Source organism: Spinacia oleracea, chromosome 4 (assembly GCF_020520425.1).
Source record: "Spinacia oleracea cultivar Varoflay chromosome 4, BTI_SOV_V1, whole genome shotgun sequence".
Lineage (NCBI taxonomy): Eukaryota > Viridiplantae > Streptophyta > Magnoliopsida > Caryophyllales > Amaranthaceae > Spinacia > Spinacia oleracea.
This window is the reverse complement of record NC_079490.1, coordinates 46236311-46253112: the sequence shown is the minus strand read 5'-3', so window position 1 is coordinate 46253112 and position 16802 is coordinate 46236311. Positions and strand designations below refer to the sequence as shown.

The following is a 16802-nucleotide window of genomic DNA, read 5'->3' as shown; positions in this document are numbered from 1 at the left end:
GAACCCAGGCCACATATTTATAGGGGTATGGAAAGGGAATTGGAATCCTATTAGGATACGAATTAATTAAACCTAGAATCCTACAAGAACTCTAATTAATTAATTTATCAAATAGAATTAGGAATTTAATCATTAACCAAACTCTGCACGTTTTAGGAATCGTGCATGAACACAAACTCACACACACACACACGGCAGCCACGATGGGCCGCCCATGCGTGTGCGTGCGAGCAGCAGCCCACGCAGCGAGGCCCACGCAGCCGCGGCCTTGGCGCGCGCTGGGCCTGCCTTGCGGTAGGCCTGGGCGCTGCCTTGGCTGGGCTTGTGGCGCGCGTTTGGCTTGCTGGGCGATGGCCTGGCTTCGAGCTGGGCCCTCGTCCGGCAGGCCTCGTCCGATGCTTATTCGTACGATACGCTTCCGATTAAATTTCCGATTCCGGAATTCATTTCCGATACGAACAATATTTAACATTTCTGATTCCGGAATTAATTTCCTTTTCGAACAAATATTTAATATTTCCGTTTCCGGAATTATTTTCCGATTCCGATAATATTTCCGATTCTGACAATATTTCCGTTTCCGGCAATATTTCCGATTCTGGCAATATTTCCATTTCCGATAATATTTTCCGATACGTACCATGTTTCCGTTTCCGGCAACATCTACGACTTGGATAATATTTATATTTCCGATACGATCCATATTTCCGTTTCCGGCAATATCATCGTTTCCGGAGTATTCATTTCTTGCCTGTGACGATCTCAGCTCCCACTGAAACCAAGATCCGTCGATTCCGAATATTCATAGATGGAGTATTTAATGCTATTAAATACTTGATCCGTTTACGTACTATTTGTGTGACCCTACGGGTTCAGTCAAGAGTAAGCTGTGGATTAATATCATTAATTCCACTTGAACTGAAGCGGCCTCTAGCTAGGCATTCAGCTCACTTGATCTCACTGAATTATTAACTTGTTAATTAATACTGAACCGCATTTATTAGACTTAACATAGAAAGCATACTTGGACCAAGGGCATTATTTCCTTCACAGTGTGGACCCACTTATAGGACACATCTAATCGGGAAATATTACGACCCACCAACAGGTTGTAATCACCAAAAGCTCTTCTACATAGGCAAAATAAGAAATTCAAAATGGGCTCGCCCACCCTCAGCGGGCGGGGTCTGCGTTACTAACCGCGTAGGTCCTTATTTTCAAAACAGATTCGTCCACTTCTATCGGACGGGGTGTCCACCCTCAGCGGACAAGGTTCGCCACCTTCAGCGGGCGGGGTCGTCGTCACAAACCGCGTAGGTCCTTATTTTCAAAAGCATCAAACAGATTCGTCCACTTCTATCGGACGGGGTGTCCACCCTCAGCGGACAAGGTTCGCCACCTTCAGCGGGCGGGGTCTACGTCACAAACCGCGTAGGTCCTTATTTTCAAAAACATCAAACAGATTCGTCCACTTCTATCGGACGGGGGGTCCACCCTCAGAGGACAGGCTCGCCCACCTTCGGCGGGCGGGGTCTGCGTCACTAACAGCGCAGGTCCTTAGTCGCTGCAGCGATAACTTTTATTGGTTTTCCCTTTTTCCAAAAATTAAAGGATTGGTTTGTTGGATTTTCCTTCGTTTTACATCCTATAAAAACAAGGGGGTTTTCTCGTTTAGCTAGCCCTGAAAATGAGAATCTTTAAAAACGTTTTACCTCGTGATTGGGCTTGGCCAGGCCCAATTACACTTTACAGCTTTAATTTCGAAAACATCTGTAGTTACTCGCAATGACAAAGTGAGGGAGTTTCTACGCATCTTTAGATCCTTCCAATGACAAAGTGAGGAAGTTTCTATACTATCAGTTGACAAATCCCAATGACACGTGAGGGATATGTCGACACTTCAAGTGATGACCCTTAAGTCAAATGTTATCACTCGGGGGCTCGTGAGACCCTCGCAAAACAGGTCACATACACCATGGCTTGTGTGACGCACTCCGTCTAATACTTTGACCATCGTCTTACTCCAAGACTCAGTCAAAGTGGGGGCTAACTGTAGACACCTACTTTTGTCCCCATTCCCGCAAGGGAAAGGTTCGATGATGAAAGCATAAAAACTTCACTTGACAACGCATCTCCTATAAAATAAACGAATCTCGATTCCCTATTTCATTTCACCCGAAACCTGCTATTTATGGAAACCTGCTAAAAATAGTAACTAGCGTAAAAGGTAGCTTCTAAAGGTGGCAAATCATAAAAGATAGAAACCAATCAGAATTAGGTGTTGCATTCCAACATAAATCCTAAATGAGATAGAAAACTGCAAGAATCCTATTCCTAATAGGATTCGGAAATAAGAGTTACGTATTAATTTAAATCCTAACGAGCCTAGAGTTCGTAACGGGCCCAGACGCATTCCATCACAAATTGATACGCGCTAAAAGACTCAAATTAATCTCAAACTCTACGAATTTTAGAATCCGAATCTGACTAAACAAAAACTGCCCAGACCCTATTTTCAACGCCTGGCTCTGGGCGCCGAAATCTTCGGCGCCTAGGCCTGGGCGCTGAAAATACCTGGGTACGTTTCTTTTCCTAATTCTTTGCGGATTGGAACTCTGCAATTCTATCTTTCTGCGAACTCTTCCCTATAAATAGGCCCCTAGTTTCGACGTGAAACGACACAACAACACATAATATACTCTGAGTATTGACTCTAAACCCCTTAGCCTAAGCCTCTCGCTGCGAAACTGTTCACGCGTTCTGTCGCAATCGATCCATAAATCGAACAGAACGTATCCTGTCCCATAATCGAGATTCGTTAAATAAAAATGAGAAATAGCAAAGTCAAAGTGGTTAGTTTTCTGAGAACCGTGACGCACCTCTCAAGGGTGCGTCGTAATGTGTCCCTTTTCGATGATTTCACTGCTTTCCTCGCCCTTTTTATGAACTGTTAAACTAACCTAATATGATTGTTCTATCACGCTTAACAAATAATATTTTTGGGAAATCGGATTATCATGCTAGGTCCCTTAATGCTATTTAAATCAGATAATCACGATCGAATTAGTATTATATGTTGCATATTGCTAAAATCAATTCAGATTAGTTTAATAGTTAATGCATGTCCCTTCAATTATTTATGCTGAGCTAGTAAGGATATCTTGCCTCTGGAGTTATCGACGAGCGAATTACTCCTCTCGGTAGTTACAGTCCCCCGAACCCTCAATCTCTACCTTGCGGGTGTATATTGAGAGATCCCCACACCAGGGATCACAAGGGAACCTACGGCCGTCGTGGTCAAACATAATTGCACTCCCTTTATGTCCCGATAACCGGGTTTTGTCAGTTTTTCTCATTGTCGTTAAAAACTGAATGGCGACTCCTATATTACTAGTCAATTGGGTGTATACTCACAGGAAATCCAATTACACTTGATTGAATAAAAAGAATCGTCACACCCACGAGGGACAAGGTCACGCATTAGCCTCCCGCTTTTTCGACCCCCTCACACTGTGCACGCACGGAGAAGCAACAGCAACAGCAACAGCAGCAGCGTGGCCCAGCCCACTACGTGCTGTGTGCTGCGCGGTTGTGCAGAGTGGTCGTGGGCCTTGCTGGCCGGTCGGGCTCTATGCTTGGACGGTTGTCTTGGCTCACTTAATAGGTTATTGATATAACCTAGTCTATTATGTTTTCCTAATCCTAATGCGAAAATCAGACACACACATCAAACCCTACGAAGGAGAGAGAAACCCTAATTCTCTCTTAGCCTCCATGGATGTGATCTTCCCAAAAGCACAAACTCTTGAGTGATTGTCTAAGCTACGATTATCAAGACAGATCTGAACATGTCGGTGAACCAAGTAGAGGAACGACAAGTGGAGTTCTAAGTTCGTGTTTGTTGATAGATTACTCGAAAAAACACGCTTCAAATGTAAGTTTGCTTAATCTGTGCTTTATACATGTTTCCTGAATTTGGGGATTGTTTCCGCATATGTTATTATGTTTAACTGTATTCCCCTCAGTTTCATCATATCTGGATTTTCCTCTTTATCTCCTACGCCGATTCTACAAACTCCAACATTCTTAAGCTCCTTCACAAGTCATTACTTTATATAAATAGCTCGAACCCTTCCTTATAAGCATATTCATGACAATATCTCTAAAGTTGTGCGCCTAATACAAAGCACATCCGTTCTCCAGGTGCATTCGAGTTACCTTAAATGACTTCATCTTCTACTAAATCTCCCTTGTTCACCACTTTCATTTAGGTCTATGCGTAATCTAGGATTTTCTTGTATATTTTTTTATCACTCTGTCATTACATAAATTTAATTTAGTGTTCATACTAACTTATTCCTTGCAAACCGTAAACCTAGAATTAAACATTTCATGCACGCATGTACTTCATACTAAAATATTTCGCATTTATGTAGTGTTAATACTAAAATATAGCACGTGGACACTTTATCTTACCCTATTCTACTATCAATGGCTTCGACAACTCCACTACACAAATTTCAGACATTTATTATTCCAGATTTACCTAAGAACCATTATTATCATTAATTGTGCTTGGATAATATTACATTTCTATATTTGATAATACTTACTTAAAAAAAAACAGGACAATTTAACAGACTAATAATATTGCAAAATCTTGTGGAATTACCAGCTCAAAGTTGTGGTTGCATGCCGAAGGAATTTGCTTCACGAAGGTGATGGTCGGAATTTCCTTCACGTTGATGGTATTTGATTTTGGTTAACGTTGATGGAGGTATTGAAGCCCCTAATTTTTATTTTCAAACCAATGGTATAATTAATTTCAGTTAAGAATCAATATTATGTATTGTAACTTTTAGGAGGATATATATATATATATATATATATATATAGGACCAGGTTCTGGTGAGAACCCCTCTTAAGATGAGAACCTCCTTACAATGAGAACTTATGACAGCCGTTAGATTAAAATAAAATGGACGGCCGAGATCATATCTCGCTAATTAAATCAAATTGGATGTGGTTCCCTCTCTCCCTCCTGATTTTCTCTCACATTTTCTCTCTCCTCATCTCCCTCCTCAACGATTTGCTTGAAAAACACTTGAAAGACCGCAAATTGTGTCGTAATTTAGCGAACATTGCAGAGATTTTGAGGTATTTTGCATTCTTCTTTCGATTTTGTTCCTCTAATTGTTTTTTTTTTTTTGTCCAATATGCTTGAAAATAAACTCAATTATCTGCGAATTTTGCACAAATTTCTGCAAATTACTCACTCTTCATTTTGCAACTTCTTACTCTTCATTTTGCTTCATAATTTCAGAAATTTGGTCTCAAATTTGACACTGTTGTCAATATTAAGTTACAAATTCAGTCGATTTTTTGCAAAATTGAATTATGCGGCGTTGAATTCTTCATCTCTTTGAGAGGTTGATCTCGGACGCAGGTATTACTTGCTAATTTGATTGAATTAGATTTCTAGGTTTTTAATTTCTCTAATTTTCATTGATAAATTTGCTTTGATCTGTGCATATTGATTGAATCATTTTTTGACTTGAAGTTGTAAATTCGGTCCAAATTAAACATGGATACGTTTCTTAATTTGATTAATTTACTCCAAATTTCTTCTGCGACGACAGTAAATCCGTCTCTCGGATTTGCTAAATTGAGCTCAAAGCAAGAAATATTGGAATATGCTTAAGTTTGACAGTAATATGATCCAAAAATTTATTGTTCAATTCGCTGCATATTAGCAACCTATAATTCTGTATTAAGTGCTTTTTTAAGTCAATTGTGAGGATATTTGACGCTCTGATTTCTGTAATTTTTATCAGTTTGCTAGCTATAACTTAAGGTGAATTTGTGATACTTAAGAGATGTTGCAAACGAATTTTGAATTCAATTTTTAGGCACAACTCAAGTGTGTTGAATGTGGTTTCGTGTGTAGCCAGTTTGTTTTTTCAATTGGGTTAGAGCAGTAGCTTCTTCTTGTTCTGCCTGGGTTAAAGTTGTGCCTGCTGGTGTAAAATTTGGTATGCTAGGGTATGTTTTGCAGCATAGTTTTTCTATGCTTTGACTGTTAGGTATAATATTTTCATCCTCAGTTTGGGATAGATGACTAGCAAACACAATTGCATATTTTCTCCCCTGTAGCTCTCCTGTTTTTAAAATTAGATTGAAACTTATTAGAAGTGAATCATTTAAGCTACACTAAAAATGAGTTAAAGTAAATAAAAATTGAACAAAAGTTACCCTAATATCTCATAAAGTAAACTAACTGTTACAGAGGCTTGTTCTAGCTCCTTCTTGTGTAGTCATTTGAGAGTGATGCAGACTCAGATGCTGCTGTTGTTTACAATATGTTGTTGCATTTTAGCAACAGGTTTTGGCTTGGTCTGATTGCAGGGTTCAAGTTCTAAGCTTGCAGTATGTCTTAGGGTATTGCGATTGGGCTGTACATTGTTGTTGCGGGTTGTTAGTCAGTTAGGGGTTGCTATATTATAGACTTGAAGTAAATGAAAATTGTACAAAAGTAAACTTAATATATCTTAAAGTAAACTAACTCTCTTTAAACAAAAACTAAGTCAGTTAGGGGTTGCTAGATTATAGACTTGAAGTAAATGAAACTTGTACAAAAGTAAACGTAATGTTTCTTAAAGTAAACTAATTCTCCTTACAAGAAAACTGAATTGGTTAGGGGGTGCTACATTGTCGACTTTAAGTAAATGACAATTGTACAAAAGTAAACTTGATCTCTCTTAAAGTAAACTAATTCTCTTTAAAAGAAAACTAAATCACTAGATGATTAAACCTTTGAATAGTTCTTGCTATAAATTGTTTGTATTATGCATGTTTGTGATGGACTCAGATTTTATCTTAGTTTTTAGTAGTTGCGATCTGAGTTTTTGCCTTTAATTTTGTATTTTTTTGGTATGCTTTTTCAATCAATGAGGCAGAGTATCCGCTTGTTTGGTTGTTTAATTCATGGTTTGATCTTGGATGTTATTTTGGGGAGGCATATGTTCGAGAAATAATGGAGTTGAACTGTAAATAATGCAATGAGGCAAATATATGCACATATGTATGACAATACCACTGAGTTAACAGACAACAAAACTATAAGTTGTGATGCTAATTGCTAAATGCAGTATGATGGGTACGGAGACCTATTAGGGATGCTAGCAGCACATCCAGTCACACCTTTGGTCTCAATCCACCACCTTGACGTGGTGCAGCCAATATTTCACTAGTGGAAAATGACTCATTTGCATCACACATTTAAGGTCATTTGCGTCGCACATTGCGCGACACAAAAGGTCGCGACGCAAATGACTAAATAACTCTCATTTGCCACGCACATTAGCTTAATGTGCGTGGCAAATGACTTTTCAGCATGGTGCTGAAAAGTCATTTGCCACGCACATTAAGCTAATGTGCGTGGCAAATGACCTTTTGGCGCCAAAAAAAATTAGCCATTTGCATCGCACATTAAGCTAATGTGCGACGCAAATGACTTTGAATTTTGTAAAAAAAATAGGTTTCATTTTAATATATATATATATATATATACATATATATATATATATATATATATATATTAAAATGAAACCTATTATATAGTAAAATGGACAACTCATATTATTAAATAGAACAATAATTAGGCTAAAATCAGTGTAGTATCGAGCAACGTCCCAACAATCAAGGCCAAGGCATAGCAAGTGATGAGATCGAACGAAAAGCAAAAGACTGACTGTGATGCAAACAACATCAATTAGGCTAAAACCAGGTCTATTTAGCTACGAAAGCTGCTAAACCCCAAAAAAACACAATTTCTGATATTTCTCTCTCTTCTTCCCAGGAACAATCAACCCAAAAAACATGCAATTATCCGAAAATCAACTTGGGAAAATCAAACTTTTCAAAATTCTCCTGATACACTCTGTTGAGCATACAAAACCTTTGGCCTAACAGACCATAATATCTGAGATATGTCCTCTCCTGGCTGCAGCACTCCAATAATATTATATTCAACTCCATCTGCAGTGATAATTTCAGATGAGTTTCACATAATAACCAGGCAAAATTGTCAAAAAGTACCTTCTTTTTGCCTCACTTTGTGAACTAGTACCTTATGTGTTCAGTTTTGTCAAATAGTACCTTGAATTAAAAAGTTGTATTAAAAGTGGTACCTTATATCAACATTCCGGCCAAATTATCAATTTTCCGGCCAATGATTTTGTTTGTTGGCACAATTTTAGAGGGAAATCAGTGCGTGTGAACACACGCTCATCAACTAGCCGCATTCAAAGTTTTCAGCTTCCTTTCTTCTTCTCATTTACTCCTTTGTATTCTCTGCTCAAATTAACCCTCTCAAATGATGCATTTATTTATTTCAGACTGCCAAAACAAATGATTCACCATATTCCTGAGCTTACAAATAATTGATAATTCAGAGGTTCTTGATATGAAGTATCTCATGCTACGTTCTTTTCCTCTCTCTTAATTTCGAGTAAGTCAATATATAAACAACATCATTGCATAATCTTCATCAATTTCACCACATTTACTACAACACAAACCTTATCTACATCGATGGCACATGACGAGAACCACAAGATGTCTTATTACTTATTCATGGCGGCCATTCTCTCCCAATTCAGATCAATATAAGTTCACTCGATCACCTTAAACACATAAGTTGATGTCCTTCGGGCCTTAAAAGAAGGGATTGATCCAAACTTCAATCATAGCAATTCATTCATCAGTTCCTGGGATTTTGCACTTGACCCTTGACATCCTCTACTCAATTCGCAAAGGAAGCCCACATTTACATGCGGAACGAAATCTTCAAAGAGAAGACATCTGCAATGAGAGTAAATTACAACAATGAATTTCAATTGATTACAATTTGCACCAAAAAAATTAAGAAGAGTAACAGAGGCGCGTGATTTTTGGCTTGGTTTGTTCAACACGCACATGTTTTTGGAGGGAAACTTGAATCAATGGCCGGAGAATTGATAATTTGGCGGGAATGTTGCTATAAGGTACCGTTTTTAAAACAACTTTTTAATTTAAGGTACCATTTGACAAAACTTAAAATATAAGGTACTAGTTCACAAAGTGAGACAAAAAGAAGGTACTTTTTGACAATTTTGCCTAATAACCAATTACAAACAGCAAAAACAATAAAATCAGCATAAAGAAAATAGCAGTGCTACACAAACAAATAAAACCGGCATAAAGGCAAAGAAATAATTAAATTTTACTGACAATCTTAAGAACTACAACTAAAGGGAGATTCCAGAAAAATACAAAACTGCATAAACAAATTAACATGCATCATTGACGTTCTGAACAGCAAAAGGTATACATCAGAGCCATGGTAGGATAATAACTGAAGGATTGCCTAGTATTTCTGAAAGAGTTCAAAAATATTCAGATTAAATTTACACAGAACATGTAAAACATTGAAAGGGTGCAAAGAAAAGAATCTCCCAAACTATCAGAGAAACAATTTTCAGATCAAGCCCCTTTTGCACAGTCTGATGCACTTCAAGAACAGAACTTAAGGCAATAAGAAAAGCTGTTAGAGAAATCCAAAAGAGAAGAATTGCTCTACCTCTTGCCTAGGCTCAAGTTTGATTTTCAGCAATTTGTGGCCAGCTTCTTCAAAATCTGCACTGGACATAATTGTTAAATATATAGTTCTTCGGAGATTTATAAGGTGTGTTTCTGTTTCATCTTTTATCTGCATTTGATGCTCTTCATCGTCTTCGTCGTCTTCATCATCGTCCTCATCATCATCATTTGGTCTACTCTGGGCTACAACTGCAACCAAACAAAACCAATGAATAACAAGCTGTGGGATTGCCTATTAAGCAATATTTACAATATAAAATATCAAGAATATATACGCCATATGGGCTTGAAGGAAAAACAGAAGCCATAATACAGTTTACCAAAGCAGGAGAGAATCGAGAGAAACTTCCATTGCCAACCAAATACTGCAGATATTATTAAGAAATAGAAGTATCTCCAAATTTTATCTCCATTACAAATTTTATCTCCAAATCCTCAAACTTGTTCATCATCACAAAATCACGAGGTAAATTGGACAAAATCATAGCGAACAGAAACGGAACGCCTGAAAATCTGTAAGAGTTTATGGGACTACAACCAACACAACGGCATTCAAACCGACAAATAGAATTGCATATCAGCTCTGTGAAATCCTCATAAAGCACGAACCTTTGTGAGGATTGCATATCAACAAACAGCCTACTTGATCAACGATCATAACACCAACTGCATACTCATCAAAAATCAAACCAAATTCTAACACAAACCTTTTGGCGAAGCAACTGCATAATCATCAAAACAAAACCAAAATCTAACACGAACAGAAATTCAATCAAACCTTAATCATTCAGCGACCGAATTAAACAAATAGCCTTCCAATTAGAAATTATCAACCAATCAGAAACCTTGTACAGCAGTAGAAGAATATAAATATGAAATTCGGCGATAATACTTCAAACCCCTAATTCAAAATTGATTAAAACCCTTAATTCCTCAGCAATTGATTAATATCCTCCATCTTAAAAATTGCGCAAATATTACACCAATCAATCGGAAAGAAGCCAAGAAAAGCAGCAACAATCAATAAACCAGCCTATAAATTTGGAGAATTCGAACTTCAGAAATACAATCAAACCCTAATAATTTAGCAATCGTAATAAACAAACAGCCCTCCGATCAGAAATTAAACCCTAGATTCAAGAAGGCATAATAAATCAATTAATGAGTAGCCGGCGTTAAGAAACGGGTTTACTGGTTACCTGAGGAGCGTTGTCAAAGAGGTCCTCTGGTGTAGAACTACAGAAAGCGACAAACTCCCGCCATTGTTGTTGTTGTTGTTATGGCGGTGTAACCCGGGACCAATTCGGTCTGAGTCGACTCAACAGAATCCCCCCAAAACTCAGCCCCACTTCCACCGCACCCAAGATGAGTCGCCGCCGAGTCATCCACCTCAGAGCCAGAGTTTGCAGAGAACGCGGCTTGAAATTCGGCTAAAGATGTCATCGCTTTCAGATCTGGGTTTGCCTCCTTCGTATTCGCTAAGCTTGAATTTTAAAACAAATTTGAGAGATTGGGATGATTTGGTGAGAGAAGACTTTGAAGGGAAAGCTCGAATCTGATTCTGAAGGAGAGACAGAGAAGCTTTGGACTTTCAACAAGGAGATTTGGAAAATACGAGAGAGAAAGACTGAAAGAGTTGTACAGGGGAGGCAGGAAATGTATGAGAGAGAAAGGGAATAGGAGCAGGTAGACTGCGTCGCACCAAATTAAAAATAAAAGGAAAAGGTTATAATTAAATTTGAGAAACTTCCGAAATTTTTTTAACTCATTTGCGTCGCAGAGTTACTAATCTGCGACGCAGATGACTCTTAGAGTCATCTGCGTCGCAGATTAGTAACTCTGCGACGCAAATGAGGTAATATTTTGCGTCGTATTATTACTAATCTGCGACGCAAATGACTCTAAAAACATCTTAGAGTCATTTGCGTCGCAGATTAGTAATTCTGCGACGCAAATGACTAATTTTAATGCTTAGAACTGTCAATTGCGTCACATGTTTAAATGTGCGAGGCAAATGTGGTGATGCAAATGAATGTTTTTCCACTAGTGTTTCCAAGAATGACACAATCCCAAGCAATCCGTCACCAGTTTGAGTCGGTCAACCAGGATTCGGCTAGTATAATGCAACAATCCATTTGCTATGACAAGAACAGATTCTAGTGTCTGCTGGGGCTGTCTTTCAGATAATGCACAGTAGAACATCATTCGTGTTTCGACTAGAAAGCAAACAATAACTATAGGCTCAAATGATGTTGTTGTATGCATTGCTGCTACATTTCAGCTGATGTATTGTTGGGTTTGACTGCAGGGTTCAGGTTATTTCTCTCATATCCAAAGAAAATGTTGAACAAAGTCTTGCCAGGACAGGATAAGAATCAGTATTACCAGAACCCCAGCAAGTCCCAATGACGAACCTCCAACCCTAAACTCTGACGATGAATCCCACAAAACATTTGACAGGCATATAGACTTCATGTGCAAGAAAAGAGGCACAGAGAAATTAGTTCTACAACTTTTATTTTAATTTTTTTCTTAAATATAATGTCGAAACCTATTAGCTCAAATGGTAGAGCAATGTGCCATTGCACATGGGTGTAGGTTCAAATCCTACATAGGTTGATGATTAGTACGTGTAAAAGTCTTATTGTATTCTTCTATATTATTTGAAAAAGTAGATCAAAATTTGATAAAAGTGAATGAATTTGTCTAAGAAGTAAATTCATTAAGCTAATTATGAATTTGTATAATATTTTTCCATAAATAGCATATTTAACATCTTAATTGTGATTCTAAGCTTTGAGTTGATATTCCATGTATACATGATGAATATCGAACTTTGTGAAGGAAGAAAAATGGAAAAGTTCTACAAGTTTGAGAAAAAGTAAACTAAATCTCTCTAATAGTAAACTAAATCCCTTTAAAAGTAAACAAAACAATAATGAAACTTCAATTGTGATTTTCATCTCCGTACAATATGAAACAAACTATAAGAAATAAATATATGGTCGGATGTCAAAGTAAAGGTTTTTAACTTAAAAGTAAATAAAACAATACAAAAAGTAAATAAAAATAGAAAACTAGAAATGCAGGTAAGGTGGGAAATGTATTCATCTATCAACGAATCAGTTAGGTCAAATGTAGCTTTTGAGAGCAGACACAACATTTGAAGTGGTGGGGAGACATAAACAAATAAGAAAGCGGTATGAGGACAAAGTAAAGGTTTTCCAAATAAAAGTAAATAAAGTAATACAAAAAGTAAAGACAAACCTACGTGGGATTCGAACCCACATATTTTGTGCTTTTGCACAATGCTCTACCAATTAAGCTAGTAGGCTAGTGTTTTTAGATAGAATAAATAAAAGTAAAGCAAAGACCAAAACACTAGCTGCCTTGATTTCCTCAGCTCCAATATCTATTTATCTTAAAGTAGACTAAATCTCTATATAAATAAACTAAATTTATGTAAAAGTAAACTAAAATCTTTAAGGTATGTTGGCTGATTTTTTAGAACAGGCAAGCAGAAGTTTCAGTTACAATTTCCAAATGCCTGGAGTCCTATTATTTTAAGTTTAGCTTACTACACAGACCAGCAAAGTAAGGTTGGTTCAAGTCAGACTGGGTACTCCTTGTTCGTTTTGAGTGGTTGTTGCAGCTTTGAACTTTTGTGGTTTGCTTTGTGGTGGTCTGCAGTCTTCTGGTGCAGTCTGTTGCACACTTGGCCATGATGCATGTATCAAATAGCAGAGAATAGCAACAACCACCTGCAGCATGTATGAGAATCCTCGTATTGCATCAAATAAAATGCAACAAATTATCGCCGAAGCTTGTAAAAGGTTGCAAATTAAGGGCATCTTTTCCCTCAATCCCAAACTAGAAAAGTTAGCCACAAATGGAACTATCATATGCTTTATAGGGTAAATGCAGAAATAGAAGTCCATGACCCTTCTCTCGAAGGTCATAAATGCGGTATCTCTCAATTTTCTTAAATTTGTTACCAGTGAACTAAATACAATTCAACAGCAGTTATCCAAACTTGCAACAACCAGATGGTTGTAAGTCCTATGAAAAATACTATCACAGTGAGTTGACAATCCTAGGCTATCCCTTTGAGATAGAACTTCTGTTTTGTTATTTGAAAATTAAGTCAGTTACACAAATGCTCAATCATTACGGTAGACAGCCAGAACTTTCCTTACCGTATCTCCTCGTCCTGATTCTGAAGCAGCATTTCCATCAGATAATAAGAAACGCTAAGATTATAAAGAAAAAGGAGACAATTCCTACAGAGAAATACACAATTCCTTTTTTCCTTCCACTGGAGCAGCGTTTGGAAGCTGCAGAAAAGGCACACCACTATAAGAACAAATGGAACAAGTAATAGAACCAGGGCTGATAGCATAAATCAATGCGAATTATGTAAGTATGTCTGTATGCAGGAAGAAATTAGTGGGCTTAACCAAAAAGATGCAACCCTAACCAGGATTGACAGAGATAGCTGAAATGAGAGGTCCATAAACTCCCCTGGTCGGAATCCTTGTTGTCCCTTTACCAACCCAGTTAAATCGGATCTCCAAAGTATTATTTGTCACACTTGAATAAAAAACTATGAATGGTTGCTTTTCAGCACCATGAGCCTTATCTTCAATGTTGAAATCCTTCTGCACTAATTTATCCTGCAGAAAATCTTAACATCGGACCTTCTGCACTAATTTATCCTGCAGATAATTGAACTAACGGCCTGTAACTCTTGCTCAATTACTACTTTGTTTCTTGCACCCCAAATTGCACAACTTAATATCACAACTCTCCTCTGAATCTCCAACTCCCACACATAGAAAATCTCAATCACCAAATCAAAGAAAGAACGCCAAAGCCCATCCACAAGCCACCTAAGTCCACCCTCTTCCCAAACGCCAACTGCTAGTAGGCACCTTTTGTGGGCATGAAGACCACAATATTAACCGGCAATTGTTCCCAGAAAAATTAAGCTTGCCTAAATAAAGTTTTTCGTAATATTAAGATCCAATTTTCAATCAAATAAACAAAAATTTGATAACCAATTGTGCAGCTCGCATTTGTTTATTGAATGCATCTAGATTCCACTACAGTTAACATAAAACTAATAGAAACCCTATATATTTACACACCAAATCTACTCACAATCCCCATACATCAAAATATACCAACTAAAGTAAACACAAGATCAGAAAAAGTAAACACAACATCAACAAACGAACAAGAACAAGAAAACCTAATTTAACTTGTTCAAAAATAAAAATTAGAAGGAGAATTACCTGGTTAACAAAAGAAATCGAAAAACAAAACCCAGCATCTAAGGTAGAACGAGAATATGAAGAAAAAAGAGGACGAGAAAGAGAGAGTGTTCGCAGGAGAGGAGGAGGACGAGAGAGAGAGAGAGAGAGAGAGAGAGTAGGATGAGAGAGAAAGAAATTCTGAAAATTGGAGGAATGGGGGGAGGTCATTCAATGCGGGTAAATTACTAATCCACCCTTACTATTTTCGTTTTGTCGGGTAGATTATAGGCCGTTCGATTTATTTGATCAATGGCTGAGATTAGTTCTCAGTTCTCATCTTAAGGGGTGGTTCTCACCGGATCCCGATTATATATATATATATATATATATATATATATATATATATATATATATATATATATATATATATATATTTACACTCAAATGAGAAGACACCTTATAATGGGAAGAATGAGAAAGAACCTCGGCCTTTCGATGAACACAATCTAGCGGAGCAAATTGTTTCCGCGTTACTGATTGTTCTTTCAAACGGAGTAACGATTACTTTAAAAATAAATTGCAACTTAATTATGTAGTAGCTTTTCCTAAAATTAGTCCACGTGTTGTGTAACTTGTACCCAGTTGCTGCAATATGCTCATCTTTGCCTCCCCTCTCATTAATTGAAGCTATCATGGAACTCAAAACTTTAAAACTTACATATTCAATTTCCTCTCTCCTCTCGTCCTTCCACCAGTTGTACCACCACCACCATAATATTGCTTAACCAACCAACTTCCATTTTTACTCATGTGAAGTAACCACGAAGGAGAGAAAATACTTATTGAAAATGAAAGATGGAGGAGATAGAATTATAGAAAGAGGCGGGTCTCCTATATATCTCCAATGTTGTAAATTTGCTCGTCTGATTTGTTTTTTTTTTTTCTAATTCGAACACTTTTTTGCTCATCTACATGAAAATTTTGCTCATTTAAACGAAATGAGTAAAAGAATTTGCTCATTTAACGAAATGAGTAAATTTTTTTGCTCATTTATCGAAATGAGTAAAAAAAATTTGCTCATTTAAACTAAATGAGTAAAAAAAATTTGCTCATTTATACTAAATGAGCAAATTATTTTAATTACAAAAACTGGGCCATTTTTCTGAATCTCACCTTCTTCTCCTTCCAGACTAGATTGACATTGTTGTAAGTCCCCTTTTATTCTTTGAACTATATGCCATTTTGATGGGAAAAAAAAATTCAGAAACTCATTTCAGTTTTTGCCCAATAATAAGAACCTAATTAAGCATAAAATAAAAAACATTTTTCCCAGTAATAAGAACCTAGTTAAGTAAAAAATCAAAAACAATAATATTAATTCATATATTTAATTTGCTTGCTTCAACCTCTTATAACTTGCTTCATAATCAATCACGATTTCAATGGAACCCCACCAAAACCAAATCTAGTAACAAAGAAGAAATGGAAGATCTCATGTTGCATAATTTATTTATTGCAAAGGAGTTAAAAATAGAGGAGAAAGGAAAATGGAGGAGAAAGACAGAAAAATGGAGGAGAGAGAAAATGGGGGTGAGTTTTATTTGACTGGGTTTAAATATGGAAGAAACAAAATTGAGGAAGGAAGAAATCCACGTGAACAATTAATGGTTCATTTGGCCGACCAGCTGTCAACTACGGAGTAATTTGTTTCTCTTCAAAGGCACATTTACCATTGTGCCATTAATGACACGCGAATATAAGTCGTCGGATTTAAACAGATTTAATGATGGACAACTCTTCTCATTCTTCTCATTATAAGGATCTTCTCATTAGAGGGGGACCCTATATATATATATATTTTTTTTTTAAATTTTTGTTTATTCACTTGTTCATTGGCGCCAAATGGGA

The 16802-nt window shown here is 37.0% G+C and overlaps 1 long non-coding RNA gene across 4 annotated transcripts; it reads right to left on the bottom strand.

Annotated features, from left to right (window-relative positions):
• Positions 1 to 7782: 7782 nt before the first annotated feature.
• Positions 7783 to 15089, bottom strand: LOC110780481 (uncharacterized). 4 transcript variants are annotated; one of them, XR_008919783.1, is made up of 5 exons: positions 14934 to 15089; positions 13836 to 13973; positions 9620 to 9828; positions 8580 to 8862; positions 7783 to 8037 (listed from the first exon to the last, which is right to left on the bottom strand). It is a non-coding gene; the product is annotated as an uncharacterized lncRNA (long non-coding RNA). The 4 variants fall into 4 exon arrangements; XR_008919782.1 differs by lacking the exon at positions 7783 to 8037 and having other exon boundaries at positions 8355 to 8862; XR_008919781.1 differs by lacking the exons at positions 7783 to 8037; positions 8580 to 8862; positions 9620 to 9828 and adding an exon at positions 12975 to 13400.
• Between the last annotated feature and the right edge of the window lie 1713 nt (positions 15090 to 16802).